A 15,442-nucleotide genomic window follows, 5' to 3' on the forward strand; every position below is an offset into this window, starting at 1 on the left:
CTATATGAATTTGTTAAATGATCTAACAGTTTTTATCACAAATTCAAAGGCACCTGTGATGGTACTCCTCAAAAAAAAAAAAGAACATAAAAGAAAATATTTCATTTTACCTGTTATAATTTTTTATAGAAGCATAGACCTTAATTTATTTCAATCAACATTTACAAGCATCTACTGTACAGTAGTAGATACAATGATAAAAAAATAGTCTAGGTTCTTGCTCTTGAGAATCTCACACTGTACCTCAGGAGAGATTCAGATACAGCTAATGGTCATACATGAAAAACATTATTAGGAAAAGAAACTCAAGAGCAGTTTAATCCCTAGAATAATGAATTCTACCAAGGGTTATTGGGCCTAGAAAGATGAACAAGTTTTTCGAGGCACAGGAAGAAAGCTAGAATGTTGTAGGCATAAAGAACAACAGGCATGATAGTGTGAGCATACTGTACTGTCGTCCACTGCCTGAATATCCCACAATTTACTTCCTTTTTTCTCCTCGATAAACTTTTAGGGGCGAAATGTTTTTTCTCTCTCCATGACTAATAAAACTCCAATGAACATCTTTGAATATGCCCCTTTCATCATATGTCAAAGGTTCTACTGATTTACATTCTAATTAGTGGTACAAAAAAGGTGTTTTTATCATTCCCTGCTTTGTGCTTTCCTTAGAGCTCTATTGCTGCTTTCAGACTTCCTGAGCTGAATGCTTAACTCGATTATTTTCAATCTTTTTAAGATTATCCATTTTCTTCTAAGTAGTTTAGTTTTGCATTTCACAAAGCTTTATATAGTTCTTTTGATGCTATTGTGTTCAAATCATTTTATAATTTTCATTAAGATTTTCTCTTTAATCCATAATTTATTTAGGAGTGATATTTTTTCTAGTTTCTAAACTTAGGTTGTTATATTTTAACTATCTTTAGATGCTTGATATTTTAATTATACCTCAAGTGGTCTATATGTCATCATTTCTTGGCATCTGTTTAACTTTTTTTGGTAGTCATAATTTGTGAATGTCACATATATTCTTGAAAAGGAAATGAATTCTCTGCTTTTTGGTGGTTCAGGACTTTTGACCAACATATTTGCCTGCGTTCTAATCATTTAGGTCTGTACAAATTATACGTCTGAAAGATCTATTAGTTTCTGAGGAGTTTGTTAAAATCTCCCATTGTCATTATAAGGTATTGTCAATTTTTCTTTGAGGTTCTATCAGTTTTGCTTTATATAATTTAAGGCTATGTTGATAGATACATAGAATTAGGATTGTGTATCTTATGATAACTGAACCGATGGATGGTTTCATTTTTCTATAACTAATAATCATCTTTATATAATGGTGCCATAGCTTTCAAGTTTGCTTAATAGTGCTTTTTACTTTAAAGATTTTTTTTTTGTCTGATTAAATTTACAAAGCCAGGCTTTCTTTTGATTAATATTTGCATGGTGTGTCATTTTCCTTCCTTTTTATTTTCAAACTGTTTTTTTATGTTATTTTGGCTCTTGTAAAAATCCAAAAGTTGGGTGCAATGAAAGAAATCTAACCTGAACATCTTTGTTCCTTAATACGTGGATTAGTTGGTTTACTTTTATTGTATTTATAATAATTTTGGAACTTTCTTTTGTGCGATTGTGTGTGTGTATGCGTTAAACCACAATTTCCTTTAGTTTCGCCCCAACCTTCCTTTATGTATTCTACTGAGTTGATTAAATCGATTCAATTTATTCTCTTTTCCTTGGTGCTAATTCAGAAATAATACATTCTATTTTTATTTCTTCAGTGTATTTAACATGAAGAGTTGGCATAAATAAATTTAAAGGTAATTCCTATCTCCACTGGTTTTCTCAACAATGCAGAGATTGTATCAGGAGATAGAAACCACACACTAGTTAAGAGAGGAAGTCTATACCTAAAGAATTATTAAATTTGATAAGATGATAACTATAAGATACATGGGAACTATATGGTACGCCAGCACTGAGAGAGAATGCCCAAGGAAGCACAGACTGGAAAGGTTTCACTTGCTGGAGGTTTAGTTCAGCCACTGGGTTGCAGAGAAGTTTGCAGTTTGGCCAAATGTGGTCTGTAGTTACTGGGCAAGCAGGATGCCACCCTCCAGAGAGGGGGCTGGGAGCAGGTGATCAGGAACAAGTGGCTTGGGCCTGCACAGCTGGTGCAGCCCAGTGGGAATTCTATAGGGTGCTGGCAGGCTGCACGGACATCTGCAGAGGGAGTGGAGGTTTGCTGGGGATGCTCCGTCAATTAGGGGGCCTACTGAGGAAATCCAGGGTGCCTGTGTGGGTAGGAGGTCTCTGCTGGAGGCAGGAAGTCTTTAGGGCTGTGGTTTTTGTGGTTAATGAGCCAGGGAAAGGTTCTTCCTTTCAGGCCAAAGCTGCAAAGTTGTTAAGAGATCTTGCATTCTGGGTGGATGACTGGAGCAGGGCTCCACTTGATGCCCTCATATCCACTCTTCTGACCTTCTTCTACCCCATGCACTGCCACTGCCTTCTACTGAGAAAATTTAGCATCATGCTTAATTTATAAAAGCGATGTTTGAAAGAATTCCATCTGTTTTCACAGAGAATGTATTGAAGGGTGACTGTGGAGCTAAGAGGCAATAAATTGATAACTGGCATGGAGATTTTAGAACATTCTCTGTATCATACCCTTTCCGATGCCCCTTATGAATGCTTCAGTACCGTTTTCCAATTCACTAAATCTCTCTTCAACCGTACACAGATCTTAAGCTATGCTATTTTTCTTTTATCCCAATGCCACATTTTTTTTTTTCTTTTACTTTCAGGATTTCTAATTATTTCTCCTTCTCCTCCTTCGCATACTTTTCCCTCCCATTTCTGCCTGTTTTTCTTTGTTGCTCTTTCAAATTTTCTTTAATGGAGTTGTTCCTCTATGTCTTTGAGAATCTTAAAAATATTTATTCTGAATGAATTTTTAATGGCTCATCATATAGATTCATTGCAGCTATTTCAGCCTCTCTGTTAGGTAGGTGAGCTGGCCTCAGCCTCATAACAGCCTGCAGGCTCAAGCAGTGAGTCCGGTATCAACCCCCAGCCCCGGGAGGCCCCCCATAAGGAGTGCAGTGCTTTAGAATCTACCTCCTAGCCGTTCTGCCTGCTTCCCTGCCCAGAGGCTCCCATGGAGATATTTATCTTATTTTTGAGCCCCAGTAAAACTTTTTAAGTAAAAACTGTTATTTTCTTGTATATATGGAATGTTTAAATGGAAGGTTATCATTTTTCTGAAGGGACCCATTTATTAATTAAAGTCATTCTAGGCTCTCTGACCTTCATGAACCTCTATGATCACTGTCTACATTTAAAATCATTTTACTCTGCTAACTTTGTGGGTGGTTCTAATTGGTTAAAGAGTTTAACATTAGCCTGTTGAAAGTTATCTAGAGGCAGTCTGTAACTTACTAATAAACTGTCTTACAATGTTACATTTTAAACGTCTTATTGTAATGTAGAAACTACTCCTATGTTAAGGCCCTGCCAACCATTGTGCATTATAATTTGTTTAATGAATATGATGATTCCAGCTATACTTAAAATTATTTATAAGTGTTTCAAATGAAAAAAAAAAAAAAGAATCCAATTTCAACTAAAGGATTCCAGGAACACATATATCTACCTTGATATCCTGGTATAAGATTCAAAAAACCGAGTTTCAATCTCAGGTCAACAATCTAGCCATCTCTGTCCCCTTCCCCCTCGGGAGGCTGTAGCCCTCACTAACACACATGCATTTCTATTCCTTTTTTTTTTGTCCATGGAGACATTTACTTTATTTTTGAGCCCTGCTATGACTTTTTATTAGCTAAGTAACTCTGTGTAAGGCTCTTCACCTCTTTGACTCTTTTTTTTTACTTGTTTTAATCTCTAAAGTGGTGTAATAATTCTTGTGCTTACTTCGAGATTCTAGGTATCAAAGGATATAAGAAAGGTGAAAGCATTTTAAAATTCAGAAGCCCCACTGAGGAACACATCACATGTGCTCCATACTGTGGCCCTGTTAATTCTCAACATCTGCCTGAGAAAAGGCTTTCCTCCTCCTCGCATAAATGAAGCCAAGAGCTCAAGCCGGTCACTCATAATGAATTAGACAATAAAATAAGTTGACCCAAAGGTAAAGAGGCTCTGGACTCTTCTATTTTTTTCTTGCAAATAGACCATTGTGTGCATAACATGAATGATCAGAAGTCAGGGAATGGCTGTCCTTATGTAACTCTACTCTGCCCTGTAAACATATAAAAGGGTATTTGGACATTTGGAGCAAATTAGAGCCAGAGCAAAGCCTGGTACCACTGTTAGCTTCCTTCTTTTTTTCTCCACAGGCCATAATAGTATCAAAACAAGCAGACCTATCAATAAACCACGGCTCGGAATTTGGCAGTTACCAAGCATACTTTCTAAAATGTTATGGCTTTTTGTTTTGTTTTTGCAGGCATGAAGTTGTGTAAGCTCAGTATATTTGAATTATGTAAAATAATCCAATTTACATAAGCGATAGTCAAATCACTTCTATTTTTTCTCCATAAATGTAATATAAACCTCAAAGGTCAGGAAGCCAACTAAAAAAGAATATGTACTAAGCAGCTTTTTACATTCTCCCTGAATTTAGGAATCTTTCATTATGGACAATTCTTTATTGTTGAATAGATCTGTTTTCATCATCAAGTAAAAATGGCCAATGTGGGATGAATATATTCTGTTCCATTGCTGCTTCTGTACATTTTTTTTTTTTTTGCATGAATATGGCCAGATGAATCGTATACAAAGACAGCTCAGCTCCTTCAGAACATTGCTATTTTACAAAGACTTCTGCTGCCAAATTCAAAGCTAAATTCAGGTTTGAGGTATCAGGATCTTTTATAGGTCCCAGGAGAATATTTTGTTCAAATAATATAACAGCGCGGTGATCAGAGGTTCTGTTCACCTCTTGGGCCTCTAGAAATATGATATTCTATAGAGTCAGAGGTAATGAAAGTAAAGGCATTATTATTTTTTAAAAAAAAAAATCTGCTAAAGGAGTGAACTTTTTTATAAAAACATCATATAGAAACTTCAAGAAATAAAGTATAGCAATTCTATTAAAAAAAGGAAAAGGAGAATTTCAGCAGTGCTTAAAATGAGTGAAAATCTAAAAGTGTTCTGGTAGAAATCTGGTCAACTGTCAATCAAAAGGAGGCAAATATTATTACAGAAAAATGATGTTGACAGAATAGAAATAAAAATATTTATTTTATGCCAGAATATTACCATTTTGTTAATAACTAAATTTCTGCATTTAGTTCAAAAAGGTTTGCATTTAAAGCTTTGGTTTCTTTTTAGAAATTCCTATTAAATAGAATTTTCCAGAAATTTGATGATGCAACTTTGGAAAGACATTGAAATAGGAAAAAAAAAATGAAAATTTATGATTCAGTTCAATTTATTAGGATGGTACCATTATTTATGTACTTGGAGAGAAGTAATTTCCTGATCAGAAATCAATTTGACTTACTGTTATTGAAGAGCTTAGTTACTGATAATTTGTGCCCATTAGAGGAGAAAATAAATAAGAGAAGGAAGAACATTCAAATAAATCTTTTATAAGCCTTTTCAATAAAGGTTTTCTGGGGCAGGTAGGCCAATGTCATAAAATTTTACTGGTTTATTATCTATTACACACACCTACTCTATTATTAACAGCAAACAAAGGTGCATAGATGAAATTAAAATAATGATTGAGTCTTTCTCTACGTTTTACAAAGATACTTTACATATAATACTTATTTCTCACGCCAATCCAATGTATCAGTATTGTCATTGCTACTTAACATATAAAGAAAGTAAGGCTCAGAGGAGTTTAGTAATTGCCTAAGGTTGCCTAGTTAGTAAAGTGTCAAGGTGGCAATTTGAATGGAAGTATGTTTAGCTCAAAGTCCATCTGTGTCTTTCACATTGGATTTTCTTACACATGTTCCTTTTGCATGTTTTTAGAAAAGTATAGAGTTTTATAAAATAAATGAGTTTATTTTAAACTGGATATAAATTACCTTTTGTAAATTGAGTAATTTATATCACATATTAGCATGTATATGAGGTACTTATTAATTAAACGAGTGCCATGTAGTACATTTAGAAAGTATACAATTCATGAAGAAAACAAGTGACCACAATATGTATTTATGTCTTCAATACACATGATCACTCTTGGCTTTGCCATGGACTAAATCTGTACAAAACATGGTTTTGCTGGAGCCAGCAGCAGCCGTTAGCACGGACTGGGAATAAGTAAACACTACTGCCGACTTAGTGGCTGGCTGGACCAATAGCATGGCATGTGCCAACACAGATCCCGACAACACGGGAGAACGTGGTTTGTACTGTCAGGGTTATCATCGGTCTCTATTTCACTTAATTTAAAATTATCAGCTGCAGCTAGTGTTTTTGACAGAGGTCATTTTGGTTCAATGCTATTGGATTTTATCTTATTAACGCTTAAGTCACTTGCTCAAATGATTGAGGGGCAGAGGTATATTTGGAGAGGTTAAGGAGTTAGCCTTTAGGCCTCGGTAACAATGGACTACAAAACGAAGGGACCGAAAGATTTTGAAAGCTCCTTCTTTACGTTTTGTTATTGCACCCAACCCATCTTTTCTAGTGACAATGATGAACTAGTCTTGTGTGTATCGACAAGAATGTGTGACATATTAGTATTGGTAAGTGACTCCTTGACTATGATAAATAAATAAACAGTTCCTCTGTTAAAGAGGAGAACAAATCTTTAAAAGCTATGTCATTTGGGGTGCACTGTGAAGCTTAGATATGTCAGCCAGTTTGCTTGTATTTGTGTTATGAAAGTCATTGAAGTTGAGACACTGTTTATGGTATTTGAGCTGTTCACAAGCAGCCTGCATGACTGCTTTTACTATAATAAATTTATGTCTTTTTAAGGAATAAATTTACAGGTATCTAGAAGATGGGCATCCTGTTATTTTGGCCACACTGCAGGCGACACTTTAAAAAATTGTTCAAGACAAAACATCAGTTGGGTTTTTACTATCACTGGTGGTGGTGGTGGTGGTGGTGCTGCTGCTGCTGCTGCTGTGTGTGTGTGTGTGTGTGTGTGTGCGCACGTGTGTGTTTGTGTGTGTACATGTGCTCACACATGCATATGTATGTTTTGTGTTTGATGTTTGGTATTGGTTCTAAGAGTGTACAGGTTAATGTTAACAGACACCAGTTTATGTAACATAGCCAAAGCTACTTATTCTCTCATGAAAAAAGGCCTAGAGGCTTATATTAAGAATTTAGGACTCAGCTCTATTTGCTGTAAGATTGGTTCAAATGATATAAAATTCAGTATCAAATTCTGAATACATGGAGCTTCAAGTACATATGGCATGCCATTCACCAGTATTTCTGGCACTATGTCAGCATTTGTTTCAAATCAGTTTAAGACATTTTTAAATCAGAATCTCAAAATAATGACCTCGCAAAAAACTTTGTCAATATTTCACTAATATCACTGTGATGTATTGTCATTTGCCTGTTTATCTGTCTGATTTCTCCATTACAACTCTTTGAAAGCAGAAATGATATCTTATTTTTTTGTATCCTTAGGAACTGGCAGAGTTCCTTTACATAATAAGGGCTTAAAATAGGGTTAATGTTAAATGAGTGAGTCAATGGATATGAGTTGCTGATTTCTCGCTTCATCACACACAGCTGCAGAGTCAGTGGCCACACACTGCATCTCTACTATGCGGATATTTTCTTCTTGCCCTTCCTGACCACCCTCTACCCTTCTCCATCCTGCTCAGTAATCAGGAAGACTGACCCATAATAACTACATCAATAGACCAACTTGCCCTCTGACTTCTGTGTGGGCTTGGCCAGTGGAAGCCTGATGCAGGAGGCTAGAGGTTGAAAGTGAGAATGAGACCTGTGAGGCTCTGGCTCCCCATCTGGTCAGGCACTGCCAGTTGGCTGCCTTCCTAGACAGCCATCGCGGGGGCGGGGGGCAGGGAGGAGGTTGCTGCTTGTACAGCTTTTCTCTCTGGATTTTGGTAACTGCTCCCTCCCCTTGTCCCTCTCGGGCTTCAGGATGGTAAAGTCTCCCTGCTGTTGGCAGCCCAGAATATTGCACCATCTTTTGTTGGTTTCTCCAGTCCCTATCTGCACTTTTATAGAAGGTCCTTTTATTAAACTCCCTTCGATTTCTTGTTTGAGTGTGCTGTTTCCTGCTAGAACTCTGACAGGTACCGTAATAGCTGCTTGCATAAATCTTATGTAATTAATTTTACTCCTTGCACTTGTAAGGAAAATAGGACTATAGCCATTTTACAATTTAGCTGTGATAGAAATACATCCTCCCTGGAACTTATATTATTCATTCATTCATTCAATTTTTCATTGTTTCCCAAAAGTCATTGGAAATTTGTCTGGTGACATTGCAACTACTCTCTGTAATTCCTGATAGAACAGAGTGCCACAGAGACAGCCTATCCCGAAGTGAGTGCCTCTGTTGGGTAAAAGAATAAGGCAGTTTAAGAGGGCTTTATGCTGAGTGAGGGCAAAACCGGGGAGGAGGAAGTTATGAAAGTAGGAATGGAGGAGGCTCGGCTCTGAATATGTTTGCTATTGGAAAGAACTGTCCTATTGAACTTTTGCTCATTCTATTCACTGGGATGGAGGCAGGCAGGCTCATGAGACCTTTACTAGTATGGAGCCCAGTGGCTATGGAGTGAAGTCCATGAGTTCTAAGCTAGGTTTTATGTATTTATTTAATTTATTTATTTAGGGTGACATTGGTTAATAAAATTATATAGATTTCAAATGTACAATTCAATAACATGTCATACGTATATTCCATTGTGTGTTCACCGCCCCCAGTTAAATTTCCTTCCGTCACCGTATATTTGACCCCTTTTACCCTTATCTACCTCCCTCCTCCCCTCATTCTCTCTTGTAACCACTAAACTGTTGTCTGTGTCTATGAGATTTTGCTTGTTTGTCTTGTACGTTTGTTGCTTTCAGTTTTATATCCCACATGTAAGGGAAATTATATGGTTCTCAATTTTTTCTGTCTGACTTATTTCACTTAGCGTGATTACAGCAGTCTCTAAAATCTGAGGGACTCTCTAATTTCATTCATTTTACACATAACATCTGTGTTCTAAAGGCTCTCTTCCTTGCCTGTGCTGCTACGGCGAATCACTGGTCTCTCTCGGATTCCACCCTCCAAGGACTGCCTCAGTTTCTCCATCAGGCTCAAGAGTCAAGGTAATTCTGAAGCGCCTCCACCTGAGGGTGTTTGGAACTTGCCTGTCCAACAGACCACCAGCGAGGTTCTATGTCTCCTTTGGCACTTAAGCCTTAACTTGCCCGAGAGGCATGAAAAAAGATGATGTAACGTATTGTTGAAAGCCACACAGATATCAAGCCCCGCTTTTCTATGGGATGCTTCATTAGGCTTTTAACAAATGGGTATATGTACAGTCTGTGTGAATTAAGAAACGGTGTACATTATCAAAGGGAAGCAACGTCAAATTATAACATTTCAGAATCGGGTATGGCAGGAACGTAAGGCTCTTTGGAACGTGTGAGTCACTTGAGTCCATTTTAAACACCTTTTTCCCTCCATACTTCAGAGGTTTTCCTTTTAGAAAAGCATGGCAGGAGTCACTCTAATGTGATTTTAAAGGGTCTTTTGCTTTTAAAATTCAACACTTAGGTAGAAAGAAAATGATAACTCTTTCCCTTTGATTTTCAGTCACTATTTTTATAACACTAGCAGCCCTGAGACACTGGAATGGATTTAAATGTATCTTCTTCTTGACGTTACCTGGGCAACACTAAATTGAGTCCTTTAACCAGCTCTGTTTTCATTCTTGTGCCTTGATCTTTATTTTTGTGTTCCCCAAATACCACATCATTTCTATATTCTCCAGACTTATTCTCAGCTTTCTTAAAACTATATGCACTTGTTCTTTTATTCAATAAATATTTATTGAGCACCTACTGTGTCCCAGGCCAAGAGATACTGGACTCATGGAGTCAAGTGAAAGAAGCAAATATTTGCAGTTGTAGACACTGATAATTATAAACACACTGCGAAGGAAAAACAAGTATAGGAGCATAAAGCCGGGTGACCTTACCTGGCATCTGATTTAGAAACATTTTCATAGGAAAATGATGTTGAAAGGGATTGGGATAAATGACCACAAGCTCGTTAATTAAAGAGTACAGGAGAAAGTCTTAGATGAGTTTAGCAGATAGACCGGCATATGCAGGGCCTCAGAGACCGTGTGGTGCTGAAATAAGGTATGGATGTATGCAGGGTTTGACGTGAAACCACTGGAGTCTGAGTAAGTTATGCATAAGATCGAGACTCAGATATTAGAAGGTCCAAGTTGGCTTCCTCTATCCTATTCTTCTGTATGGCATTCCCCTTGGTTCACAGCTCAGGCCACATAAAGAGCGGATACAGGGCGGTAGATAGTAGAGATTTTAGTTGACATTGTAATACAACTTCAAGCAGAGTTGGTCCAAGCAGGGTTTATCTAGTGCTCAAACTCTGTATCCAACTTGGGTTGGCAGGAAGTGGTTTTTGTCCTGTATTGGCACTCAGCAGCCCAGGCTGGCAGAGGCTTCGCTGAGACAGAGAGAAGAGTATGTGCCAAATAGTGGACCAGCTCTGAAGGCTTCTTTCTAGAAGTGCTGCACATTTCACTGGCCAAAGCGAGTCACAGGTAATACTCACCCTTAAAGTGTGACATAGAGGGAGCAGCCTACCAGCATGAGGCTGGTAAGAAGAAAGTCAGAAATATTTGGTAAGGAACAGTAGTGATCACCATGGAGATGAACCTTCGTTTATCAGATATTGCAGTCTACGGAAAGAGCAAATTACTGGTGCCCTGCCTGCAACCAGCCCATTTTCTTACCTTCTCCCATTTCCAAACACTTACTACTGCACAGGGGAAGGGCAGAGTGGGACACTGTACTGGAGTTATAATATTATAGCGAAGGTCAGTAGTGCAATATTTCGTAAATGGAGAATAGGAAGAGCTGATAAAATACCATTTCCATCTCTTTGAATTTTCTCTACTTCCTGGAATAAGGAAATGAGTCGTGTTGTCCTTAATATTATATTCTGTATGTCTGTGGAACTTTTTATTGAAGCTACCTTAATGGAATTTCCAAGAGCTTCTTTGTGTTCTTTATTCCTTTGTAGGTAGTGTCCTGGTCTTGTTTTACGAATACAATGTAGTCTCTCATTTCTCTTAGGATATTAACTATGATGTTTCTTTCACATGTTTATTTTCTCACTACTTTGTTTTTTTGCCTTCTTTATTTCTTATTGGATTCATTTCATTTTGTTTTGTCTCTACCATTCATGGTAGAGGCTGTCCTCAAATGTCTGGTCTTCCTTAGTCGTCAAATCATATTTAAAAGCGAGGCCCCAAAGTACCTTATTCGGAAGCACGAGTGTGGCTTATCGATTTGTGAGTCTCACTGTAGGGTTGCTACTATAGGATCATTCATTCAGTTGGGGGAAATTTCCAAATGCCTGTACCCACAGTTTAGAAGTTCTTAACTTTCTTTGTGCAATGGCAGTTTGGTGAAGCCTGTGAACTCTGTTTCAGAACAGTGTTTTCAAATGCATGAAATCAATTATATCAAAATATTTAAAGTTAAATTAATGGTAGAGTAATATGTGCTTATTTATTCATGCATCATATAATAAGCTTTAGAGTTGTGTCTAATAAGTGTTGAAATGATGACTGTAAATACCATTTCAAGATATATGTAATGAGTAATGTGATAAGAAAATAAATGTGATTCCTATTGGTGACAAAGTCACAGGTACTGCTATTACTACGATGGTTTGTTGCCTACATTCAGAAATGTCCAAAACATTAACTTTCAGAGGTCAGTGAAAACAAAAATGAATAACTGTTCTCATTCAAGTTCACAGACTCTTGGTTAAAAATCCCTACTGGAAGTCTATACTTTTGGGTGGATTGATTTTTTTCCAGAAGGCAATGCCAATCTCCTATCTCAAGTATGTATGTCTGGCTACAGGCCTTTTTGGAGCCATGCAGGGGGCAAACTCCTCTGCAGTGGGGAGATTTTCCCATAATTCTTCTGATATCAGCATGGTAACTCACCATCCATTCTTAACTATTCTCGTTGAATCTAAACCCAGAGGCTGTCAGCTAAATCCTCTCCAGGCACAGACTCCAGTTTTTCTCTTGGTGGGGCAGAAATGGAGGGGGAATATGGGAAGTCTAACTTCTCTTTTACAGACGTTCAATCTGTACTTCTGTTTTCAGTCCCATTTTTCACACACCTGCCTTCAAGAGCCAGTTGTTGCTAATCCCTGAGGATTTCTGTAGTTTTGTGTGGAAATGACTGGCTTTTTGGCTTTCTGCCTCAACACACTTAGATCATTGCATTCTCTAGAATGTTATTTTTGTTGTCTGTTGTCTTCTTTTTGTCCTTGTGCGTTTTTTTTTTTTTTTTTTTTTTACTTAATTCCTTTACTGTCATTGCTTTGTGAAGTTTCAGGAGGAAGTATGGATAGACATTTGCATTCAATCTATGCTATTTAACAGAAGCTTTGATGCATTCATAAATTTATAAACAGAGTTTTATTATGTCTGGATTCATATCTTTTTTACCCTCATAATAGAGTATCTCTTTCTCTCTGATTTAATATAAAAGTAAATGAGAAAACAAGGTTGCTATGCATTGCCACTTCAAGAAAGATGTCTATTTTGTGTTTTAAGAAAATCAACTTAAAAGAAAGTTTTTTAGACTCTCTTTAGATCAGAGGTCCCCAACCCCTGGGCTGCAAACTGGTACAGGTCTGTGGCCTATGGGGAACTGGGCCACACAGCAGGAGGTGAGCGGCAGGAGAACAAACAAAGCTTCATCTGTATTTGCAGCCACTCCCCACCACTGGCATCACTGCCTCAACTCCATCTCAGATCATCAGGCATTAAATTCTCATAGGAGCACTGGTCCCTGATACCAAAAAGGATGGGAACCACTGCCTTAGACACTTTTAGTGTCTCTGCTTAGGACAACAGACTATGAGTTCCTCAAAGGCAAGAACCAGGGTGGTGGGAAGTTTCTTATTCCAATAGAATGGCAAAAATGGGGTAACTCCTGTTGGTATAACCCTACCACAGAAAATAACTGTAAATTCCTGACAAAAAATTAAAAAATACCACTGTGAAGTCAATGGAGAGAAACCGAAAGCAGGCATAAATTGGAGCAGAGTCAAAACTTTGAGGAAGGAAATGGGATTTGGTGGATTTCCTGTTGATAAGACTTTTTGTTCAAGAGCATGTCCCAGTCAGATTCAGCAAATTAGCTAAATCTTGGATAGATCCTCCTGCAGTGCACTGGTTTAAAAACCAGAGGACAGAATTTAGGACTATCAGAGTAGATGAAAAATGAGGAGGTAAATCAGGGAAAGGATAAACTATAGGGGAAGGAGAACATTAAATTTCGCATATAAAATCTGGAGAAAATCTCAGAATGACCTCTGAATTATAAGTGCATGAGGCGAATAGCCGGCAGCCTAGCTAAGGCTAAAAGAACTGAACAGAGATTTTAGCAGCTACCCAATGCTGGAGTTACAAAGACTGGGACTTGAGTCCTGCCATGTTAACTACGTGATAAAACAGCAACAATGGAAATCAATACTCAAGGAAATAACTGAATCTAGTCTCTACCATGTATTTTTTACAATATCCAGGATACATCTCAAATTACTAGATACACAGTCACAAGGAAGGCAATTAAAGCCACGCAGGACATTTGGTCCTGTCTAAAACATCCATGAAGATATTTGGTCCATTGCAAAAGGTTTTTGATTGTTTGGTCATTTTGATGTTTGGTCATTTTTGATGTTTGGTCATTGATGTTTAGGAAACATCCTGGGTTCAAACAGCCCATAATGGTTATTTATACTTTTGGTTTACAGGATTAATATATTAAAAAATACTATTGTGTTTTTTGCTCAAATAATTGTGTTGTGGCTGTATTGCCAATAATAACTCTTCTTGCCTCAGTAGCCTACCTGGTCATGGCACATGGGGTGAGGGAGATAGACCAAATGTCTATGGATATTTTGGACAGGACCAAATGTTAAAAGCCTTTTGGTATGGACCACATGTTTCCGTGATATTTTGGACAGGACTAAATGTCTGCTAATCAAGGAAACTTTTTCTGAAATGACCTATCTGGTAGAATTAGCAAACAAGAATTTAAATGTATCTACTATAACTATGCTCAAGGTAACAAAGGAAAACATGTTTTTGATTGAAGGATACACAAGAAATCTTAGCAGAAAGATAAGAACTATAAAAAAGAGTCAAATGGAAATTCTAGAAATGAAAAATACAACATCTGAATTTAAAAAATCATTGGATGGGCTCAACCGCATACTGGAAATAAAAGAAGAGTCAGTAACTTGAAGACAGTTTAATGAAAATTATACAATATGGAGAAAAGAAGGAAAAAAAGATAGGAAAAAGAATAACTGTTTCCATGATCTGTGAGACTCTTACCAAGAGGTCAAATAAATATGGAGTTTTAGAAGGAGACAAAGAAAAGAATTGGGTATATCCAACATTTGAAGAAAGAATAGGTGACATGTTTTTTTGAAATTTATACATTAAAAAACCTCAGAGAAACTTATATAATATAAAAAGAAAAAATCAACCCCCAAACCTTGAAAATATGAGAGATAAACTGATGAAATCAAAAGATAAAGAAACTCTTGAAACTATGCAGAGAAAAAGGATACATTACCTATATAGTAACAAAAGTACAAGTTACCAATGATTCTCATCAGAAACATTGGAAGGCAGAATACAGGAGAATAACATCTTTAAAGTGTCAAGTGAAATTACCAGTTAACTTAGAATTCTATATGAAGCAAAAATAATTTTCAGGAATAAAGGTGAAATGAAGGCATTTTTCAGATGAAAGAAAACAATGATAATTCTCCATCAGAACTTCTCTATGAGAAAAGTTAAAGGAGGTTCTTCCAGCCAAAGGGAAATAATACCAGATTAAAATTCAGATCTTAATTAATAAAAAATTTGACTATTTAAAGTAAAAATGATCACATGTACAGCATATTATGTAACCAACATGAAAACCATAGCACAAATAACATGGCATAAAAGACCTATAAAATTGCACTAAAAAAATAAGAATGCAAAGTTATATTTTATGACAACATTATCCTTTAACGGATTTTAAAATTAAAGATGTATGTTGTAATCTAAAGCACCACTAAAATAATAATACAAAGAGGTAAGGAAAAAAATAAAACAATTAATAAATAAAAATGGAATTCTAAAAGCAATCAATTAACTCCAAAGTGACAGGATAGGAGGAACACAAAACA

General features: G+C 36.8%; 1 protein-coding gene across 1 annotated transcript in view; it reads right to left on the bottom strand.

The window, feature by feature from the left end:
* The window catches only part of CYYR1 (cysteine and tyrosine rich 1), a 93,031-nt gene that overhangs the window by 47,219 nt on the left and 30,370 nt on the right, over window positions 1–15,442 (bottom strand). The gene's annotated exons all lie outside the window — the stretch shown is intronic.

The sequence above is a fragment of the Pteropus medius genome, unplaced genomic scaffold (assembly GCF_902729225.1).
Source record: "Pteropus medius unplaced genomic scaffold, Ma_sr-lr_union100, whole genome shotgun sequence".
In the NCBI taxonomy this organism is placed as follows: domain Eukaryota; kingdom Metazoa; phylum Chordata; class Mammalia; order Chiroptera; family Pteropodidae; genus Pteropus; species Pteropus medius.